This window comes from Magnolia sinica, chromosome 2 (genome assembly GCF_029962835.1).
Source record: "Magnolia sinica isolate HGM2019 chromosome 2, MsV1, whole genome shotgun sequence".
In the NCBI taxonomy this organism is placed as follows: Eukaryota; Viridiplantae; Streptophyta; class Magnoliopsida; order Magnoliales; family Magnoliaceae; genus Magnolia; species Magnolia sinica.
Genome location: NC_080574.1, coordinates 95,052,743 through 95,071,844, shown reverse-complemented (window position 1 = coordinate 95,071,844; position 19,102 = coordinate 95,052,743). Strand labels below are relative to the sequence as shown.

The window sequence follows — 19,102 nt, the reverse complement described above, 5'->3', positions numbered from 1 at the left end:
GTACATTTGGCTTAATTTTGATGTATATAATTTTATTCTGCTTTAATGGTTATTAGTTTAGAGTACATTTGGTTGCCACTAAAGAGATTTTTCTTCATATTTCATAATTTACAGAAACCTACTAAGAGCCTAAGAGTAGAAATTCCAAAGTCATAAATTTGTTTTTCTATGCCTGTGCTCATGAGCCAAATGCAGCCTAAATGACTTTCTGATGTAAGATGTTAGAAACTATTCATGAAATGTAGGTTCCAGGGTGTGTTTAGCAGTTCAAAGAGTGGTTGGTGAATAAGGGGAATTCTACGACAGGAAGAATCAAGAACTGCTTTATATATAGGACTTACTGAACCAGGAACTGCTGTAAATGGCCTACTGATTCTTCTTGAAGTTAACTTTGCACAAAAGTATTTCCTTCATCGATTCCCATGAAGAGTTGTTGCTCTGAGAAGAATCAAGAACTGCTTTATATGCAGGATTTGATACTGCAGTAGCAGCTAATACACCAACCGGTTCACCAGCAAGAGAACTTCCAGGACTATTTTCGTCCACCTGTCCATACTCAAATTGAATTATAGAATTGCGCAGAGGTTTCTCACTGTCTCATCATAACAGATAACAACATCTCTAAGTGTGGCCATTAGATTTTTAAACAAAGTTCCTGGTTCAGTAAGTCCTCTGGAAGAACTGATCAACACTTCTCTGGATGATATGGAATGGACCAACTCTTCATAGGGGGTCAAACCTTGAAAAAAGGAGCTCTTAACTAACCCAAATGCCTCAGAAGGATAGTCAACACCATTAACAGAATACTTATTTTGGAAGTAGAAACTCACATCCTCAACCAAACGCCTTGAATAAAACTTCCCTCGGTCATAAAGTTGAAGCCCCAAAAAGCCAAGTTGTTGAACAACCTTACTGATAGCTGAATCATTTTTAGAATCTATCAAATTACCCAAAGCAGATAACTTTAGAATACGAGTCACGATAGGCAGTTTTACAGTTTTCAGGTAGCTTTCCACTTGCAACTCTACAAGTTCATTGTAATTTGATCTCAAGTGAAGCAGCAAAGGTGATATGTCCTAAATCTTCTTCTTTATATCTTCAGTAACAGCCTTGGGAATGTCAAAAGCATTCAAGCCAACACTATATCCTTCTAAAAAGAGAATCTCCATCAGCAATGGCTGCAACATATTAAAGAACTTAACAGCCTCTTCTGTTCCCTTCTTGTCAAGAACAAAAGTAACAATCTCTGTGAATGATGACTGCAGTAAATCTCTATTGAAATCAATCCTCACCATTTCACTTTTACTGATCAAATGCCTCTCCACAAAGCAGTCAAAAAATGCAGGTAAAGCACTATGTACTATTTGCAAAACAATCCACAGAGGACCTGTATGGTGAGCCTTAAGCAGAGTAGGTTCTGGTAAAACTGGTGAAACACACATAGCCAGTTGTTGCGCAGTCGCTTTGTTCAAGAAAAAGGTCCTAAACATGAGTTTCAGTGACAATAAAGAATCATGCACTAGTTGTAAATTCAGACTGCCACTATGAGAACAATTTATTTGCTTTTCAACACTATACAGCTCCCAAACCTCTGCCTTTGCTGGTAGAGACTATGGATAAAATATATGAACACAATCCCCATCAAAATCCGCACCTAGGGGAGCACAAATAAGAGGATTGATCTTAACAGTATGGTCGTCATGCACATAGACAGAAAATGCTTGTAATGAATGTTTATGAGTACTAGGTGGCCTATTAATGAAAACAATGTCTCCGTCCATAATACGCCTATTTATGATTTGAGCAACTTTCAAATCTGATTTAGTTTACTTTGATTCTCTTTTTTCCAATTCGGTTTTGAAAATTTTGAATGTTAGAGAAGTGCTACTGTGATTTGTCTGGATGTATTTAAGTGACTATTTTGTGTGTTCTCTACACCATAATGAAGGACCACAGCTGGTCACAGAAAGTTGTGAGATGCATTGGACACAAAGCTAAAATATTATGCTTTTGTACTATTTCAATTCCCAAATGGAAAAATTGATTGTATGCTAGTGACAAAGGTGGGTGTAAATTGTGGCTGCTCCCTTTTTGAAATTATTGCTTGGTAGCTTCATCTGTCAAACATACTTCCTTAACATGGGTTTTATAAGATAGTTCCAGAATATACTTGTACTATACTGCATTCGGTTCCACAAGAAAGAGGTGCTCAACTATTGGGCCTATCTTTCTTTCAGTTTTGATGTGTTAAAAACTGAATCAGCAAACTGAAGAATGCAACCGGTGTAGTAAACTGCAGTTAATTTGAATGGAAAAAAAATATCTGTTTTGTATACAAGAATCCAGGTTGTATACACTAAAATGATTATAAAAAAAAAAAAAAAAAAAAATCTTTTCATGCACTAGATGATAACTAAACCAACCCATTTGTGCAAACTTTTAAATGGTACATGATTTTGCATCTCCATGGATTACACGAAGGACATGTAAAATCCAAGGCAAAAGAAAGGGAAAAAAAAAAACAATAATCATCCAATGATAATTTTCAAGAGAATTATTGAAAGATGGATTCCAATTTTGAGTTCTTGTTTAGGTAATAAGTGGAAATCTCATGTTCCTCTCACAATGCTCACCTAGTTTCTTCTGCCAAGAATCCAAATTCTGGAAAAGTGTAAGGATTGCTTGTTGGAATCCACCATTTTCTCATCGACAATAGTTGGGGGTGGAACCTACACCTCTGCTTCATCAATAGGAACTAGGAGAATGCACAAACTTTTTCTCATCAACAAAAAGTAGGAAAAGACCCTTCAACATGTTTTTCCATCAGAAAAAGCTCACATTATTAGTATTGACATGCTTGAACAGTAACTGCTTACATCTGAAGTGTACGTCCTCACAAAAATAAAACAACCCTTCTCTATGAAGGGGAAATTTGATGACAATGGATGCTCACATGTGCGTGTGTGTGCATTGCGCATCTTCATCTCAATGCTTAATTCTCATTGTGAGTTGCTGCTGCATTCAAGGAGTAGTTGCAGAAATAATTTTCAAATGGATACAAAAAAGGTTGTTGATACTCGTGCGAAAGAGGAAGCAGTGAGAAGGTCACTCACCGTGGATTCCTTGTTGCCTCTCCCTTAATGTTGTTTTGTTCTCACCATTTTCTCTCTCTTTATAAAGCTTTGGTTATCTTTAAAAGATGGGGAAAAAAAAGGAAAAAGAAAGAAAGAAAGGAAAAGAAAAGGAAGAGATTTTTTATTTTTTATTTTTAATGAAAGCTGAATCTTCTTTTGGTTATTAAAAGATAAAATGTCTTCTTTACATAGCCAGGCAAGGAAAAGCAGATTGCAAGCATTTTAATATTGTATTAGGTTATAACTTCTTTCAACATGTTAATGGTTACATCCCTTGTTGGTTCTGTTTATTATATGCAATTTCTTAGATGACTTGATGCTTGTTTGCTCCTATAGAAGATCTCATGTGCTTGTTAGCCTAAAGCTGCAAATGTTATTTTCCACAGTCAATGCACCAACATCGCATGGGTTCCTGAAAGTGAAGGCACTTTTGTCGTTGCTCATGCCGATGGAAACTTATATGTGTATGAAAGAGTAAGTCCTAACACTGGCCAATAGCTGGCTTTCTTTTAACAGTTTGTGAATCTGCATGGACTGCATGATACTTAAGTTTCTTATTTGTCTTAGAACAAGGATTGCATTGGCGATTCTTCATTCCCTGTCATCAACGACCAATCTCAGTTTTCTGTTGCACATGCACAACAAGGTAATTTGGCCCTGATCTTTTCCAGCCATTTTGAGTAGTCAAAATATATCATCAGCCCTGGTGCATCAAATCAAATGAGTGCCAGTCAGACAATTGTTTTTGCACCATGCATCTAGGTACTAATATCTTTTGACCTTTCAAAAAACAAGCCTAGATTTTGTTCTAACTAAATATTAAGATGCATGTTTGCATATTTAGGAATAATAAATTTTCCCTTAATGGAGCCTAAAAGCACATATCGTTGACTCAGGGAAACATGGAGAAAATCGTGGATCCATCCATCCATCATGATGCGTGCATACACACATTCATAAACAAACCTCATCCATCCATCCGTGCAAGCATACATCCATCCATCCATGCTCCATCCATTCATGCATGCATATACACACATAAAAACATGGATTTCATCATACAACCATGCACCCATTAAAAAATGAAATGGAAAATCAGGTTGCTTGTTTTGAAAACCAGTTACTTCCATTTTCTATTTTTTTAAGACTGAGAATTTATTCCTCATTGTGGCAGGCATACACGAACAAGTTGGAGAACAAGGTTTCACGTCTGGAAGAAGAGAATGAAAGGCTCAAGAAGCAGAAGGTCGGCATTTCATCTCTCCTTGCGATTTTTTTTTTTTCTAAATGGGGTTGCAGGACCATGCAGAGTTAGTTATATCTAAGTTTTGGTCGGATATTGCCTGAGAATTAGATTGTGTTTGTTTTCCTTTCGGTTACATTTTAAGGCATCTTATGTTAAAAAAGCTAGGATTCAGTGGCCTTATTGTTGTTTTTTGTTTGTTTTTCATTAGTTTCTCATAGCAAGTTGCGATTTTGGTTCGTTTCCTTTTGCTATTGAAATGCTAGGAATTTACTTAGCATTTAAAAACTGCGGGCTGCTCCTTGTTTATTTTTCTTTGTTGGATAGACTTGGTAGAAGAGAAGTATCTTGTCCCAGCTTCTTAGGGTCTGCTTCAAGGATCTTTTTTTTCTTGGTTGCCAAAATTCCTATCTAGGACCTTATCTTATGCGAGTGAAAAAGCTATCTTGTCCATTATCACCACCTCTATCATGGTCTTGTTAGAGTATCTAAGGGCCCGTTTGGCCGGGTGGATTGGAAGGGATTGAATGGTATTAGGATGGATGGCATGGATTTCTAGGTAATGATGGTGTTGTCAGTGGACTGTCTTGAGATCCATGGGATTGCTATATCCCTGGATTGCTATATCCAGTCTGTTTGGCACGCCTGGCCAATCTGGGGATTAAACCTTCCCATCCCTTCTAATCCCACGAACCGAACATGTCCCAGGCAAATTTGAACAGATTAGGGTGGATTGGATGGGATTTAAAGGTAATGATGGTGTTGTCAGTGGATTGTCTTAAGATCCATGGGATTGGGATCAGATTACCGACTCTGTTTGGCACGCCCGGCCAATCCTAGGATTTAACTTCCAATCCCTTCCAATACCATCCAATCCCTTCCAATCCGACCGGCCAAACGGGCCCTAAGGTAAATTAATGGAATCTTACGAATATGAATGAACGGAATCAATCATATTTATCATCAACATTCTGACTGTTGAGTTTTCTTATTTCTTCAGGTTTTGGATGCTTCTTGTACATTCCTAACTAGCAATGAAATCCACTTCAAGAATATCAGGTGATGACTTTTGTTTGCTTTTTCTTTCTAAACTTTTTCATACTTGGTGTATTTTTCTTACTAGTTTTCATTTACAAGGCCAATTTTTGTTTCCTTTGTTGCTTATGATTTGCAATACCTGCCAGCAAGCAATTGAGTAGGGGTTGTATTGTGGTGCTTGTAAGCCTTATAGCACCGTATAGTTTGATACAATGACAATTTATTACTGTGATTGAAGTTCCGATTGAAAGCAAATCATTAAGAAAAAAGGAAATGAAAAAAGAAAGAAAAGAGAAGAAAAGTTCCAATTGATACAATGACAATTTTTTTTTACTGTGACACTTTCCCAACTATAGAGGTGACTTGTGAAGCTGAATGTCCTTTTATTTTCTTGTTTATCATAGGCCTTGATTGTTTATAAAGGTTCAAGTCTTCAACAAATAGAGGGCTTGGTTCTGCAACACTCTACAACTCCAAGTAGTATAATCTCAATGTTGTGCCACTTACCGAATCAGCTATATGCTTCTCAGCCCATCGCAGGGAAACTTCTCAGGGAGGAATTTAGGCTCATTGCAAGAAAAGGGCGTACATCACACATAGTGGACACATGATCATGGCCAATGAGGTTGGTGTTGTAGACATTTTCCAGAAGATGTGGCTAGGAAAAGAAAACATTTATAGTTTGTTTTGAAAGCTTTAAATAGAACATTAATTGTTTTGTTGATATTGTGCTAATTGTTGTCTTGATGAATGTTAGATTATTGGGTAATTCAAATTCTTGTCATTCAATCATAGGTTTTTGATAGTTATGTAGATAGAAATTTGATAGTTAGATTGATGGAGATTTGATTATAGGACAGCAATTATAGGAAAGGATCAGTCAGAATCAACAGGAATTTGTGTGAAAGGATTAGTAAAGAATCATTCCTCTCTATTATCGGTACTTTATCGGCGTTTTTCAAAGCTTTTAGCGGCGTTTCTTTACTCTTATAGTAGCACTTGTTACATTTTTCGGCGTTTTTAGTACCATTAGCGGCGTTTCTAACAAAATTTACATGCGTTTCTTATCACTTCAACGGCGTTTTTATTAGCGGCGTTTTTTATCGCTTTTAACCGGCGGTTGTTGGAGTTTTATCGGCGTTTGTACAATTTTACCGACACTTTGTGGAGTTTTTAGCGGCGCTTTTATTGTTTTTACAGGCGCTTTTATAGCTTTTAGCGGCAATCAAAGAAACGCCACTAAAGTATAGTAAGCGCCGCTAAAGTCCACTATTGGCGGCGGCAATTAAGAACGCCGCTAAAAATGCGAGACCACCGGTAAAAGATTCAGCATAGCTCCCTTTTAGTGGCACGTGCCCGACCGCCGGTTATTCTTAAACCAGCGGGTTTTTGGACTTTTAGGGGCGGTTTCGACCGCCGGTAAAGGTCATTTTTCTTGTAGTGAAAGTATGTTTAGATTGTCACAAATTGTCACTGCTCTCTATGACAAATGTGCACAACGTAAATATTCTCAGGTACCATATGTCAATATGTTCGCATTTAGAAACTGCACATTTGGATGGAAAACTTTTATTACCTGCAACATCTGCTAATTGTCGGTCTTTGTTTATTGATGTTTCGAAGGGGTAGAATTGTGTTTGAGAGTAAATTATTCTTATATCTTACTTGTTAAATGATAAGTTTATGTCTGCATTTCTAAGGGTTATTGCATTCCTCTAAAATCCCCAAGGTTTATTCTTATAGATAGTGGATTCAAAATGTGCTTTATGTTGATAGTTTTGCTGAGTTGTTTTTCAAATGTATGTTCTGTTTCTGAAACAAATGAGCTAGGTTTCTATTTCTCCGGAGGTTGCATCCTGAGACACAAATGCATTGGATCATGTTTCTAATTTAAATTGTAGTTTACTTAGTTCATAATTTCTGTGTTCAGACATCCCAAATACCAAAAGCATTAGTTAATGCATACAAGAAAGTAGCAAGAACATTTTTTTTTATAATTCATAATTTAAATATAAGATTGATCCAAAACTTTTGTGGCCCAAGAAGTTTTCAACCGTAGGTGTTCAATCTCCACTATTTTTTATTTTATTTTTTATGATGGGTCAGCTTGAGCTTTGGATCGGCATCATTTGCTTCTTTGGATCGGTATCATTTCTACAGTCATCTCGTAATAGGAGCTGGAAAAATGGATAAACAACCTAGATATGCAACAGGGATATTCCTACGGTGGGTGCCACGTGCAATCTGCTTCCGGGTACACAACCTAAAGGCCTTAGCATTGTATTACAGCTCTGGCAGATGTCATCAGCGTGTAATGGCATTGATTATTGGCCTAGTGCGAGTTTCCTTCCGGGCCTACTAATCGGGAACGAACTCCTATGATGAACTCTGGCAGAATGTGATGGATGATACGCAGGCACTTATTAAATTACTTAGAAACGTGGTAGCCTTTGGAAAAAAGTTACAGCCAATAGGTATAATGAATTAGTAAGGGTTTGAACTTTGGATAATGTGATGAGGAAAAAGAAAGGAATTGGTGAAAAAAAATTTCTTTTTTTTCATCCAAATCCTTTGTTTTGTCTTTCCAATGCTTTCCAGAATGTTAGATAAAAGAAACACAATACTTCGCTCAATGACGTGTGTTGTCAAAAAGACCTTTATTTGCTCCATTGAGAAAGTTTCTATTATTGTTGTTTCTCCTATATGTTCTCTGTACAGTAGAAGGTTTGCTCATGCTAAGCTTGTTATATAGCAGTATTTTTTTGGTCCTTTACAAGTCATTTCTATTTCTCATGTATGTTCTTTATGCAGTAGAAGGTTTGCTCAGTGCATGCATTAATGATGTCAGGTGACTTGTCTGTTGTCATTTATATTTCTATAGCACTAAAACTAAATCATGTTAGGAGAGGTTAGTTCCAATTCCCACTGCTCCTTTTTTTTTAACCACACACCATCACACCCACACACACCACAATGGATACTCGAACCCATGACCTTAGTGTTGAAACTCTAGTGACACTACCACTAAGCCATGAGTAGAGACCCTTATCCCTTGTTTCCCTTGTTTTCTCCTCATCCCTTGCATAAGGCTTCTAACACAATTTTCCAATCAATGGTGTATAACTCTTCAAAGGGTGTTCTTTCTAACTTTCAGATGTTAGACAAGAAACATGCCTTGCATAGCTAATTTTCATGTTAGACAGGCCACATGTCTTGTATAGCTAATTTCCATGTATAGATAGATGATTCTATTTTTATCATTTACTTATATAGATGATTGTAGATCTCTATATATTCAACCCTTTAAGGTTGTCTCAAATACAAGAAGACCAAAGGAGGATTGTCTTCTCTTTGTTTTCATGGTATTAGAGCCATACCAATCTCCGGCAATCCAACTCTGCTCCACCATCTTGAGCTGCACATCCTGATCCGGCACCTCCTTCGTCACTGGCACCACCTCCTGACAGTTCCGGCCCCTCCTGTGTCAGCAAACCCTGTTCTGGTCCCCTGTACTCCTACTGCGTCACCTGCACCACCCCCTGCACCCCTATTGCATCACCCAGCCGCCGTCCAACAACCCCTGCTGCATCACCCATCCCCCTCTGACCACCCCTGCTGCGTCAACTACCCCCGTTTGACCAACCCTAACCCCTTTCCTATTGCAGTTGCTGCGTCCAGATCTTCTATTGTTGTTGTTGTTACTGTTACTGCAACCAGATCTTCTGCTGTTACTGCGACCAGCTATTCTGCTACAAGGTATATCCTTCCTTGACGTAGTTTACATCACTTCAGATATATAGACAAAGACTCCTCTCGTATAGAGGGCCCACGTTGTGGTTACGATGGTACCAACTATAATCTATAGGCCATCCACTTTCAGAGTTTCCTCAAGGGTCATGGTTTGTGAAGACTAATTGATGGATCCGTTACTGTCCCCACTTCCACAAATGCCAATAAAATAGCTGAGTGGGAAATTAAAAAAATGGACAGATTATTACCTGCATTCTCGATTAGATCGATCAGTCAATTATTGTTGGCCTTACGCCACACCGCACTGCTAAGGCAATGTGGGAGCATCTCCAGACAATTTATCAACAGAGTAATGCGGCTCGGTTATACAGCCTATAACAAGATCTGGTTCACCTTACTCAGGGTGACAAAAGTATTCAAACATTCTACTCTATAATTATTGCAATTTAGATAGAGATGGCTATGATGGATCCAAAATTTTCTCATGACTTTAAGATATTCCAAACAATGCACGATAGCGCGTAAGTTCGACAGTTTCTTATGAAGTTGCGTCCGCAATTTGAGCATTGTAGGGCTGCTCTCCTGAACCATAACTCAATTCCTTCATTGAATTCAGTTATTAATGATTTATTAGCTAAGGAACAATGATTGAAAGTTCTCTCTCCCACTTCCCCACCTCCGGGACCATCTGATCTGGTACTCGCTGTATCCACCTCTGCACCAAACTGTGGTTCTACCCCTTTAACTTGTCATGGCTGCAACAAAGTGGGACATGCCGTCGCTCATTGCAAAGATTGGTGCGCTTATTGTCGACAGACTGGTCATGGTATTCAGGACTACCGTTTACATGCCTATGCATCCTCTTTCGGCCGTGGACGTGGTGGTTGAAGTCGTGACTGTGGTCGTGATCTTTCTTCTACTTCTACCACTATTTCTTCTGAGCCTTCTGTTAGTGATACTGCATCTACTATTTTTATTGAAGGACTTTCCTCACCTTTGACTCATGCGATGCTCTAGAAGATCGTACAGGCCCTTTCTACTGCCGGTATGTCAGGTATATCCTCATCTTCTATATGGTTCTTCGATTCTGGTGCTTCCAATCATATGACCGGTGACGTATCACATCTTCGAGACATTTGTCCCTACGCAATCAGGTTATTTCTACTGCAGATGGTACAAAACTACCTATTCAGTCCGTTGGTTCATTGACTTTCTCTCCTTCTGCCCATCGCCAGTTCACCCTTCGTTATGTGTTTCATGTCTATAAACTCTCCTCAAATTTAATTTCTGTTAGTTAACTTACATTCAATAACTGTTTAGTCATATTTCTTCCAACATGTTGTTTTGTGAAGGATCTGGCAACAGGGAAAGTACTTGGGAGGGGTAGGCAGCATAGTCGTCTATACGTGTTAGACTTTGACCCATCTGTCACTGTGTCTTGTTGTTTCTTTTCTCCATCTTCCTCAAATATTTGTTCAACAAATAAAATGTGGAAACTCTGGTACTTTCGCCTAAGTCATCCACATTCAGATCGATTGATTCAGTTATTTTCTTCTGGCATGGTAGGGAATATTTCTCTTAATAAAAGTAATTTGGATTATTCTTGTTCTTCCTGTTGTCTTTCAAAAAGTAAGTGTATTCTCTTTTCTCTAAGTACTATAAAATCATATAGATGTTTGGGGTCCTTCACCAATTATGTCACTCTATGGACGACGATACTATGTTATATTCATTGATGATTTCACACGGTACACCTGGATTTACTTTTTGCACTCTAAATCACAGGTTTTTGAAAAATTCAAGATATTTCACTCTATGGTGGACACTCAATTTCAAGTAAAAATTCAAACTCTTCACTCTGACTCTAGGGAAGAGTATCTCTCCATAAATTTTCGTATATATTTTTAGGGTCATGGGATTATTCATCAAACCACCTATTCTGATACTCCAAAATAGAATGGGGTGGCTGAACAAAAAAATCGTCATATTGTTGAAACTGCCAACACCCTACTGACAGCTATGAGTGTTCCCCGTTCTTTCTGGGTGGAAGCTATGATGCATTCAGTCTACTTGATTAACCAGATGCCAACCAAAGTTCTGAACAGTAAATCTCCCTACTTTGTTCTCATTGGTTTACTCCCTACATATTTTACATTTCGTGTTTTTGGTTGTGTATGTTATGTTCACCTGGCATCACGAGAATGTAACAAACTCTCCCCAAAATCAGTCAAATGTATGTACTTGGGATTTGGAGACACTCAGAAGGGTTTTCAATGCTATGATCTGGTCTCTCATCGAGTTCGGGTGTCACGACATGTTGTTTTTCTTGAGCATATTACATTTCATTCATCTGTTCCTCCTCCGCATGCACCAAACTCTCCTGGTCTAACTGCTTTTCCTAATATTCTCTTTACCTCAAGTACACTCTCTCGTCCGTTGTAGGTTTACTCATGATGACCATGTACAGATCCACCACCTATTCGTCTCCCTACTGTATTTGTTACCGATCCAGAACCCACCTTGATACGTCGTTCCACTCGTGTACATCAACAACCTGATCGCTTGATATACTCTATGTCTGTCATGAATGCTACTCTAGAATCTATATCTATTCCTACTTCATACCCTCAGACAGCTACTCATGATTGTTAGAAGAAGGCTATGGCAGAAGAACTTGAAGCATTGGATGATAACCATATGTGGGACATTGTCAATCGACCCACTGACCAACAATTAATTAGTAGTAAATAGATTTATTATGTAAAGCTCAAGTGTGACAGATCATTAGATAGATACAAGGCTCGGCTTGTCGCTCAAGGATACAAATAGGAACACGGAATTGATTATGATGAGACATTCGCTCCTGTGACCAAAATGAAAACTGTTCGTACTCTTCTGGCAATATCATCTGTTCGTTCTTGGCCATTCACTCATATAGATGTGAAAAATGCTTTTCTTCATGGAGACTTCAAAGAAACAGTATATTTGAAACCTCCTCTTGCCTCTTTAATCCCTGCTAATAAGGTATGTCGCCTAAAGAAAGCTCTGTACGGCCTCAAACGGGCACCTCAGGCATGGTTCCAACGCTTTCACGATGTTGTTACGGGTGCTAGTTTTACTCAAAATGGTCATGACCCAGCCTTATTTTTACGCACCACTGATTACGGAATTGTCATTGTTCACGTATATGTTGATGACCTACTCCTAACTGGTAGCGATGATACTGGCATCTCGAAATTCAAGGAGATTCTGAAATCATCCTTCAAGATGAAGGATCTCAGCCATCTGACATACTTTCTTAGGCTTGAATTTTCACGTTCTAAACGTGGGATCTTAGTCAGCCAGTGTAAATATGCCAAGGATCTTCTCACCTTGGCCTCATTGACGGATCAGAAGACAGTTCAGACTCCCTTAGAACTTAACATTCAATATGGTCGTGACGATGGTGATCTCCTTGTGCAGCCCACATTATACTGTCGTTTGGTTGAGAGTCTAGTTTACTTAACAATGACTCGCCCTGATATTACCTACGCTGTCCAAGTAGTCAGCCAGTTTGTATCTACTCCTCAGACTCTTCATATGATTGCAGTGTTGCACATCCTACTGTACCTATGTGGAACTCTGGATCGATTACTATTGTTTTCCTCTACGGAAACTCTAGATCTTCATGTTTATTCGGATGCTGACTGGGCCGGTTGCGCTCTTACACGAAGATCTACCACTAGCTACTATGTTTTTCTCAACTCTTCTCTCATCTCTTGGAAGTGTAAGAAGCAAGCCACTATTTCCAAATCAAGCATGGAAGCAGAGTATCGTGCAATGTCAGCTGCTTGTAGTGAGCTTGTCTGGTTACATGGATTTCTTTCTGACTTGGGCATTCATCTATAGAATCCTACTCCACTCCATTTAGATAATCTAGTGTCATTCAGGTTGCCTCTAACCCTGTTTTTCATAAACGGACAAAGCATATTGAGGTTGAATGTCACTTCATCCGAGAGAAGTTTCAGTCTGGGCTCATTTCTCTTCCACATGTCGCATCCCATGATCAGATTGTAGACATTATCACAAAGTCTCTCACTTCTGCACGTCACTCATTTCTAGTTGGCAAACTGTTACTTGTCAATGACCAGCATTAGTTTGAGGGGGGATGTTAGACATGAAACATGCCTTGTATAGCTAATTTTCATGTTAGACAGGCCACATGACTTGTATAGCTAATTTTCATGTATAGATAGATGATTCTGTTTTTATCATTTACCTTGTATAGATAATTGTAGATCTCTATGTATTCAACCCTTTAGGGTTGTCTCAAATACAAGAAAACCAGAGGAGGATTGTCTTCTCTTTGTTTTCATCAGATGCTAAGGTAACCTATGTGTGTCCTAATTTTTCTAGTTGGTTTGTTCTATTAAAAACCAGCATGTTTTTGGTAAATAAAACATATAATACCTAAGTCTGCAACTGCTTTTATAAGCTCCTCAACTTTTACTTCCTCTGTTTTTGCATAGTTCTCTAAATGACATGTCATGGTTAGTTGAACCTAGAAGAATCTTGCTCAGTTAGTTAGATTAAGCCTGACACTGATAGAACTAGATGAAACTAATGTTTACAGGAGGTTCAACATTGGCTGATCTTCAACAATCTCTTAAAGTTACTTGCCACTTCTGTTTGGATTAGTAAAAGATGTTAAGTCAAGCTCTACATCATAAAAACAAACTACTTTGTTATGTTTTAACAAGCATATCTATTTGTTTCAGCTTAGCCTGACATGGGCCTCTTTAAACAAGCCATTTTTTTACACACCCCCACACACACACCATAGTGGAATTTCACCACCTATGGATACTCGAACCCTTGACCGGGTGTTGAAACTCCTAAGAGTCTACCATCGGAGCAATTGCATTGCAAACCGAGACTACAACTCCTGTGGCTAAAGGCTTTAGCTCAATTGTTGAGAACTGAGGTTAAAAATAGATTTAGCTTCGGTTGGAGTCAACTGAGGCCAAAATTTAGATTTAATCTCGGTTGGAAACAAAAGAGGCTAAAAGTTTAATTTAGCTTCTGAATTGCCTACCGGTGGCATGGGTTACAAAGCTCATGAATAATGATAAATCCAAGCAACACATCAGGCGAGTTCCACTATGTAGATTCCTGGCCCAGGAATTAGGACGGTCTGCTCATCTGTTGTGCCACTTGTCTTGCTCAGTTTCACAGATTTGGCTACTAGTTGCCCAACGCCCTATATAAGACTTGACATTAATACCTTAGAAATTATCCTTATTGTTTTCAACATTTGTAAGATCATGATATTTCTTTCTTGTTGGAGGAGATGCCTTTAATTTACAGCTACATTTATTTTCACCTTGAAAGCAATGTAACCTGATTTTGAACCTTGCATCAATATGAATGTCCAGTAATGCTTGGTCACTCCTACTTAATTGCACTAATAATTGCAATTTAACTTGATAGTTCATCCAAACGCTTTTTGTATATCCAAAATCATGATATACAAATTAAATAATTTTAATTACAGGGCATAACAAGTGCCTACATGTGTTTGCAAGTACTTGTGTTTGAGTTATGTAATCTGTTCTTATCTTCATTTTATCAGGACTTACTGCCTATTTCCTGGCCTCTATGTACGTTTGCATTAGTTTCAAGTTGTCCCTAGTTTATTGGCGAATGTTGCCATCTGATTATCCTGCTCAATGTCAGAATGTGATTGTTTGGATGATTTGGTTTCTGGATTTTCTTTTATCAGTGGTACTTTTTGAGCATTTCTTTGATATTTTATCTGAACTTCAAACTTACAATCCAATGGCACGATTTGAAGTAGGTTATTGACTACTCTAACAAGGCACTACAGGGCTTGAGCATAAATCTGTCACAAGCCAGTATCTCTGTGTAGATTGATCTTAGGAAACAGGCAATTACATGATCGTTCACTGCTAAGGTAATTTTTTTTTTTTAATTTCCTAGTTTTAATCTGTTTTTTTCTCTCTTGGGATTACAAGCTTGGTAGAACACCTGACCATGGATTGTATGGCCTGCCTGGAAACAAAATTCACAGAATCTATGGAGAGTCTTGGGAGTACAAACTTAGCTAGTTTATACATGCATCAGTTCCTTTTTCAGGGAAAGTTAGATATTAAATCAGCTTATAGTTAGTTTCTCTTTTGTAGCATATACTTTTCATATCTCATCTCATAAGAATACGGTTGAATGCTTGAGGATTAATTCTTGCTTTACAAGCTTCTTGGTCACTTGGATAGGCAAATATATTTTTACTTTTGTTGTGTTTCTAAATTTTGTGCCTGTGTCCCGGTTGTTTTCTACATTTTCTTTCTTTTTTTTATCTTATTAATTAGCTTGAACTTGCATTGTTTTTCCTTCTAGGTGACATTCAGAGTAAAAGTTAGATATTATAGCATGGCAACAGTTATTGGACTCATGTGTCTGCGAGTTAAGCTGATGCGTTGTTCCCCTCAACATTTCAAGGTCAGTTAGTGCACCTAATCCTATCTTAACAGGGCTAAGATTTCATCATCCGCTGCTGCAAGGTTGAACTTGGAAGAAGCCCGTTTATACTGTCACTTTCTTTTTGAGGAATAACAGAGCTTAATAACATATACTTATCTGCGGTTTAAATATCTGTCATCAATTAATCCACGTTATAATGTTTTTGTCAAAGGTATTTTGTTTTGCCATTTGTATCTAAATGTGAATTCTTTTCTTGCTTTCTTTATCATTTTATCATTTTTTCAATTCATGTTTTAGTTTCTAAAAAATCATCTTTTAGTTAATGGTTCTTAATTACCTTGAATTAGCAGCATTCATCCTACTGAGATTTGTTTTTCCTTTCGTCATGCTCAATGTATTTAGACTCAAACTATCCTTGTAGGAAATCTTTTGGAGAATTGAATTCCATCATGGGGGGCAAAAGCTAATCATTCCTGTAAGCTAAATCTCATCCTATGCACCCAGTACTAATTTATCTTTACCTTTCATGGTTGCTTAAATGCTCTAAAATTAAGTTTGACAATCTAGCTTCTACCCATGTTTGCACGTGTGGACACATTGGAAGTCATCACACAAACTATTTTAATCCTTGATGTGATGATCAGGTGTCATTTGATCAGGCATGGTACTATTTCTTTTCTTAGTTTCTCTCAAAAAATTGTGAAGAGAATAAAAGCTTGTTAGTGTTTTTTTTTGTAGTACACACACACACACACACACACACACACACACACACACATAGGATTTTATAATATTAATGCTAACATATTGGCATGTGTGCAGGTCTTGCTTTCGAGACATTTGAATCCAGTAATCACGACTGGGGCATTAATTGTTCCATCATAATTTTATTTTCTCCTGAAGGTTTTGTTACTCTTTTCACCAACCTTTATCATTGTTTCCTTGATGAAAAAAACAAAATTTTCCATAAATGTTGGTTGAAAGAAGCTACTGAAAAGTAAAAATAACTGCTCATAATTATCCTTTCAAAAATGAAAGTTAAAAAATAAAAAGAGAGAAACAAAGAAAGAGAAAGGAACTGCTCATAAGTCATAAGGAATGAGATAATCTGCTATTGATTTTCTGTGTTTGCCATTGTACCTCCTTTTCGCTTTGAATAAAATTTTAGCTTATTCATATAAAACAAAAAGAAAACGTAACAAGACACCATTGTAAGATCGATTATGTGTTTTGATTGATTTTAGAATCTTGTTTGAATCGACGTTACCTATGCATTTTATCTTGGTTCTTTTATTAGCAGTGTAGACATCCCACCAAACAAAGGAGGTTCCTAAGACTGTCTGATTGTGTCAGGTTATGAGGGTGTTGCCTCCAAACTCCTTTTTTCAGCCAGATCATAAAACCATGGGGCGAACCTGATACATGGATCAGATATCAAATGTATGAGCCTCGAATTATTTAGTTGAACTCCTAGTATTCAGTCCAACTGAGGATCCTAACTAGCCCTGAACAAATATGAATAAATAAATAGTTTTGCATTGGTTGGAAATGAAGCAAAAGTTCCATCCAGTCTTCAAAAAAAAAAAATTGCTTGTGTAGTGATTGTTTCACGATGTGATAGATTGATTGATACTATTACTTTCACTGCATTTGATAGTTTGCTTGATGGGTTCATTTTGTTTTTCTTTTTAAAGGCATAAGTATGAAAGAAATCTTAAAAGCCATAACTTGTATAATAAAATTGTTTTCCTTAATAAAATATACAATTTGATGCATGATATGATTTAAGAGTTGCATCCAATTTAACTTTGATGATGTGCAACCATACTTTAACAAATTTGTAATAAAGGCATGTCTTTCTTTGTAGGGAAAGAAAAAAAAAACTTTTTTTTTGCTGATTTGACATGCTTATGTAGAACTCGTCAAAATAGCTCTTTGGACAGGCTTCCTTACATTTTCTGTACCATTGACATATTTTAACATAAATGAATTTGGTTTATTTTAAAGCATGCACAATGGCAATCAGTTAAAACATGCCATTCACTTTTAAACGCAGGGATGCCATGTAAAAATAAATAAATAAATCAGTATTTTACTAGTTTAATGGGGCCTTTTTTTATATGGGAAGCATGTTTCTTGCTCAAGTTTGTTATAACATGCTCATTTTTTTTTTATAACATGTTCAATTCGTTATGGAAAAAAAAAAAAAATCGGTTGGTTAAATTGTTGAATATTGTCTGTTGAATGGCCCATCTAGCCATTGATAGATTTGTTATATTGTTTTAACCTTGCAATTAATTGTTTATTTTTTAATTAATTTATTCTATTTTCATAAAATGCTACTTTTTGACTTTTTTTTCCTTATATGTGCAGGATTTTGAGCAACTACACCTAAATTTAGGCCTACAAGCACTTCAGCCTTTTGACGCCACTCGTGCTAGGAGTGGACCACGTGGATGTTTTTTTTTTTTGTTTTTTTTTATTTTATTCGAGACCATTTTCAACTTATTGTTGTAAATATTATATTTTTTTAAATTGTGAAGTAATATAATTTTTGTTTAATATTTAGTTTTAATTGTATTACATCATTTTTATGTTTCAAATATTTAAAAAAAATATAGGTTTCAATTGAATTATATATTAAAAAAAAAAAAAAAAAACAAATTTACTGGCCTATGCCACGGATTGCATGGCTTTTAACCAGGACCTCTCAAATCTATACTAGGATAGACTTTTACCGACAATTTTTTAACTTTACCATCGCTTCTTTAAAAATACCAGCAGCCACCCGAAAGTGCCGGAAAAGTCTACACAATTACCGGCGCTCAGACAAGCGCCAGTAAAAGATGGTTAGCACTGGCAAAGCCTTTGCCGACACACCCCTTTAACGGTGCTTGTATGAGCACCGGTAAAAGTTCTACTAGCGCTCTTTTTTATTTATTTATTTATTTACTTCTACCCCTTTTTCTTGTAGTGTATGATTGCGTATCAATTCTTTATATTCAGATGTGGTATAGTTCAGCAGTTTGAGGATGAGCAATCGCTGGAATCCTTCCTGTAGAAGGATGGAGGTAATATGGTTTCAACCTCTGTACTGCAGATAAACAGGATTTTAAGGGCGTGTTTGGTTTTTAAAATCCGGTGTTCATACCCTGTAAATGGGTAACGATTTACTCTTTTACCCTGCTTGAAAATCCATGGGAATTTATGCTTCGGAAACCAGTCCAAAATAGCTGGTTTAAATTTTTGGGCCCCACCGTGATGTATATGATACATCCGTTCTGTCCATCCGTCTAACTGGAATATTTCGAGGCGTGAGCCAAAAACTGAGGCAGATCCAACACTCAAGTGACCCACAGCAAAGGAAACAGGGGCTCCAAAAAGTTTTTAACGATAAATGTTCGATTCCCTCTTTCCTGTGGTGGTTCAAGTGGATCTACCTCAATTTTATTTTTTT

At 37.2% G+C, this 19,102-nt stretch overlaps 1 pseudogene; it reads right to left on the bottom strand.

Annotated features, from left to right (window-relative positions):
• Window positions 1-366: 366 nt before the first annotated feature.
• LOC131226368 (DNA-directed RNA polymerase V subunit 1-like) lies at window positions 367-1,808 on the bottom strand (annotated as a pseudogene).
• Window positions 1,809-19,102: the final 17,294 nt, after the last annotated feature.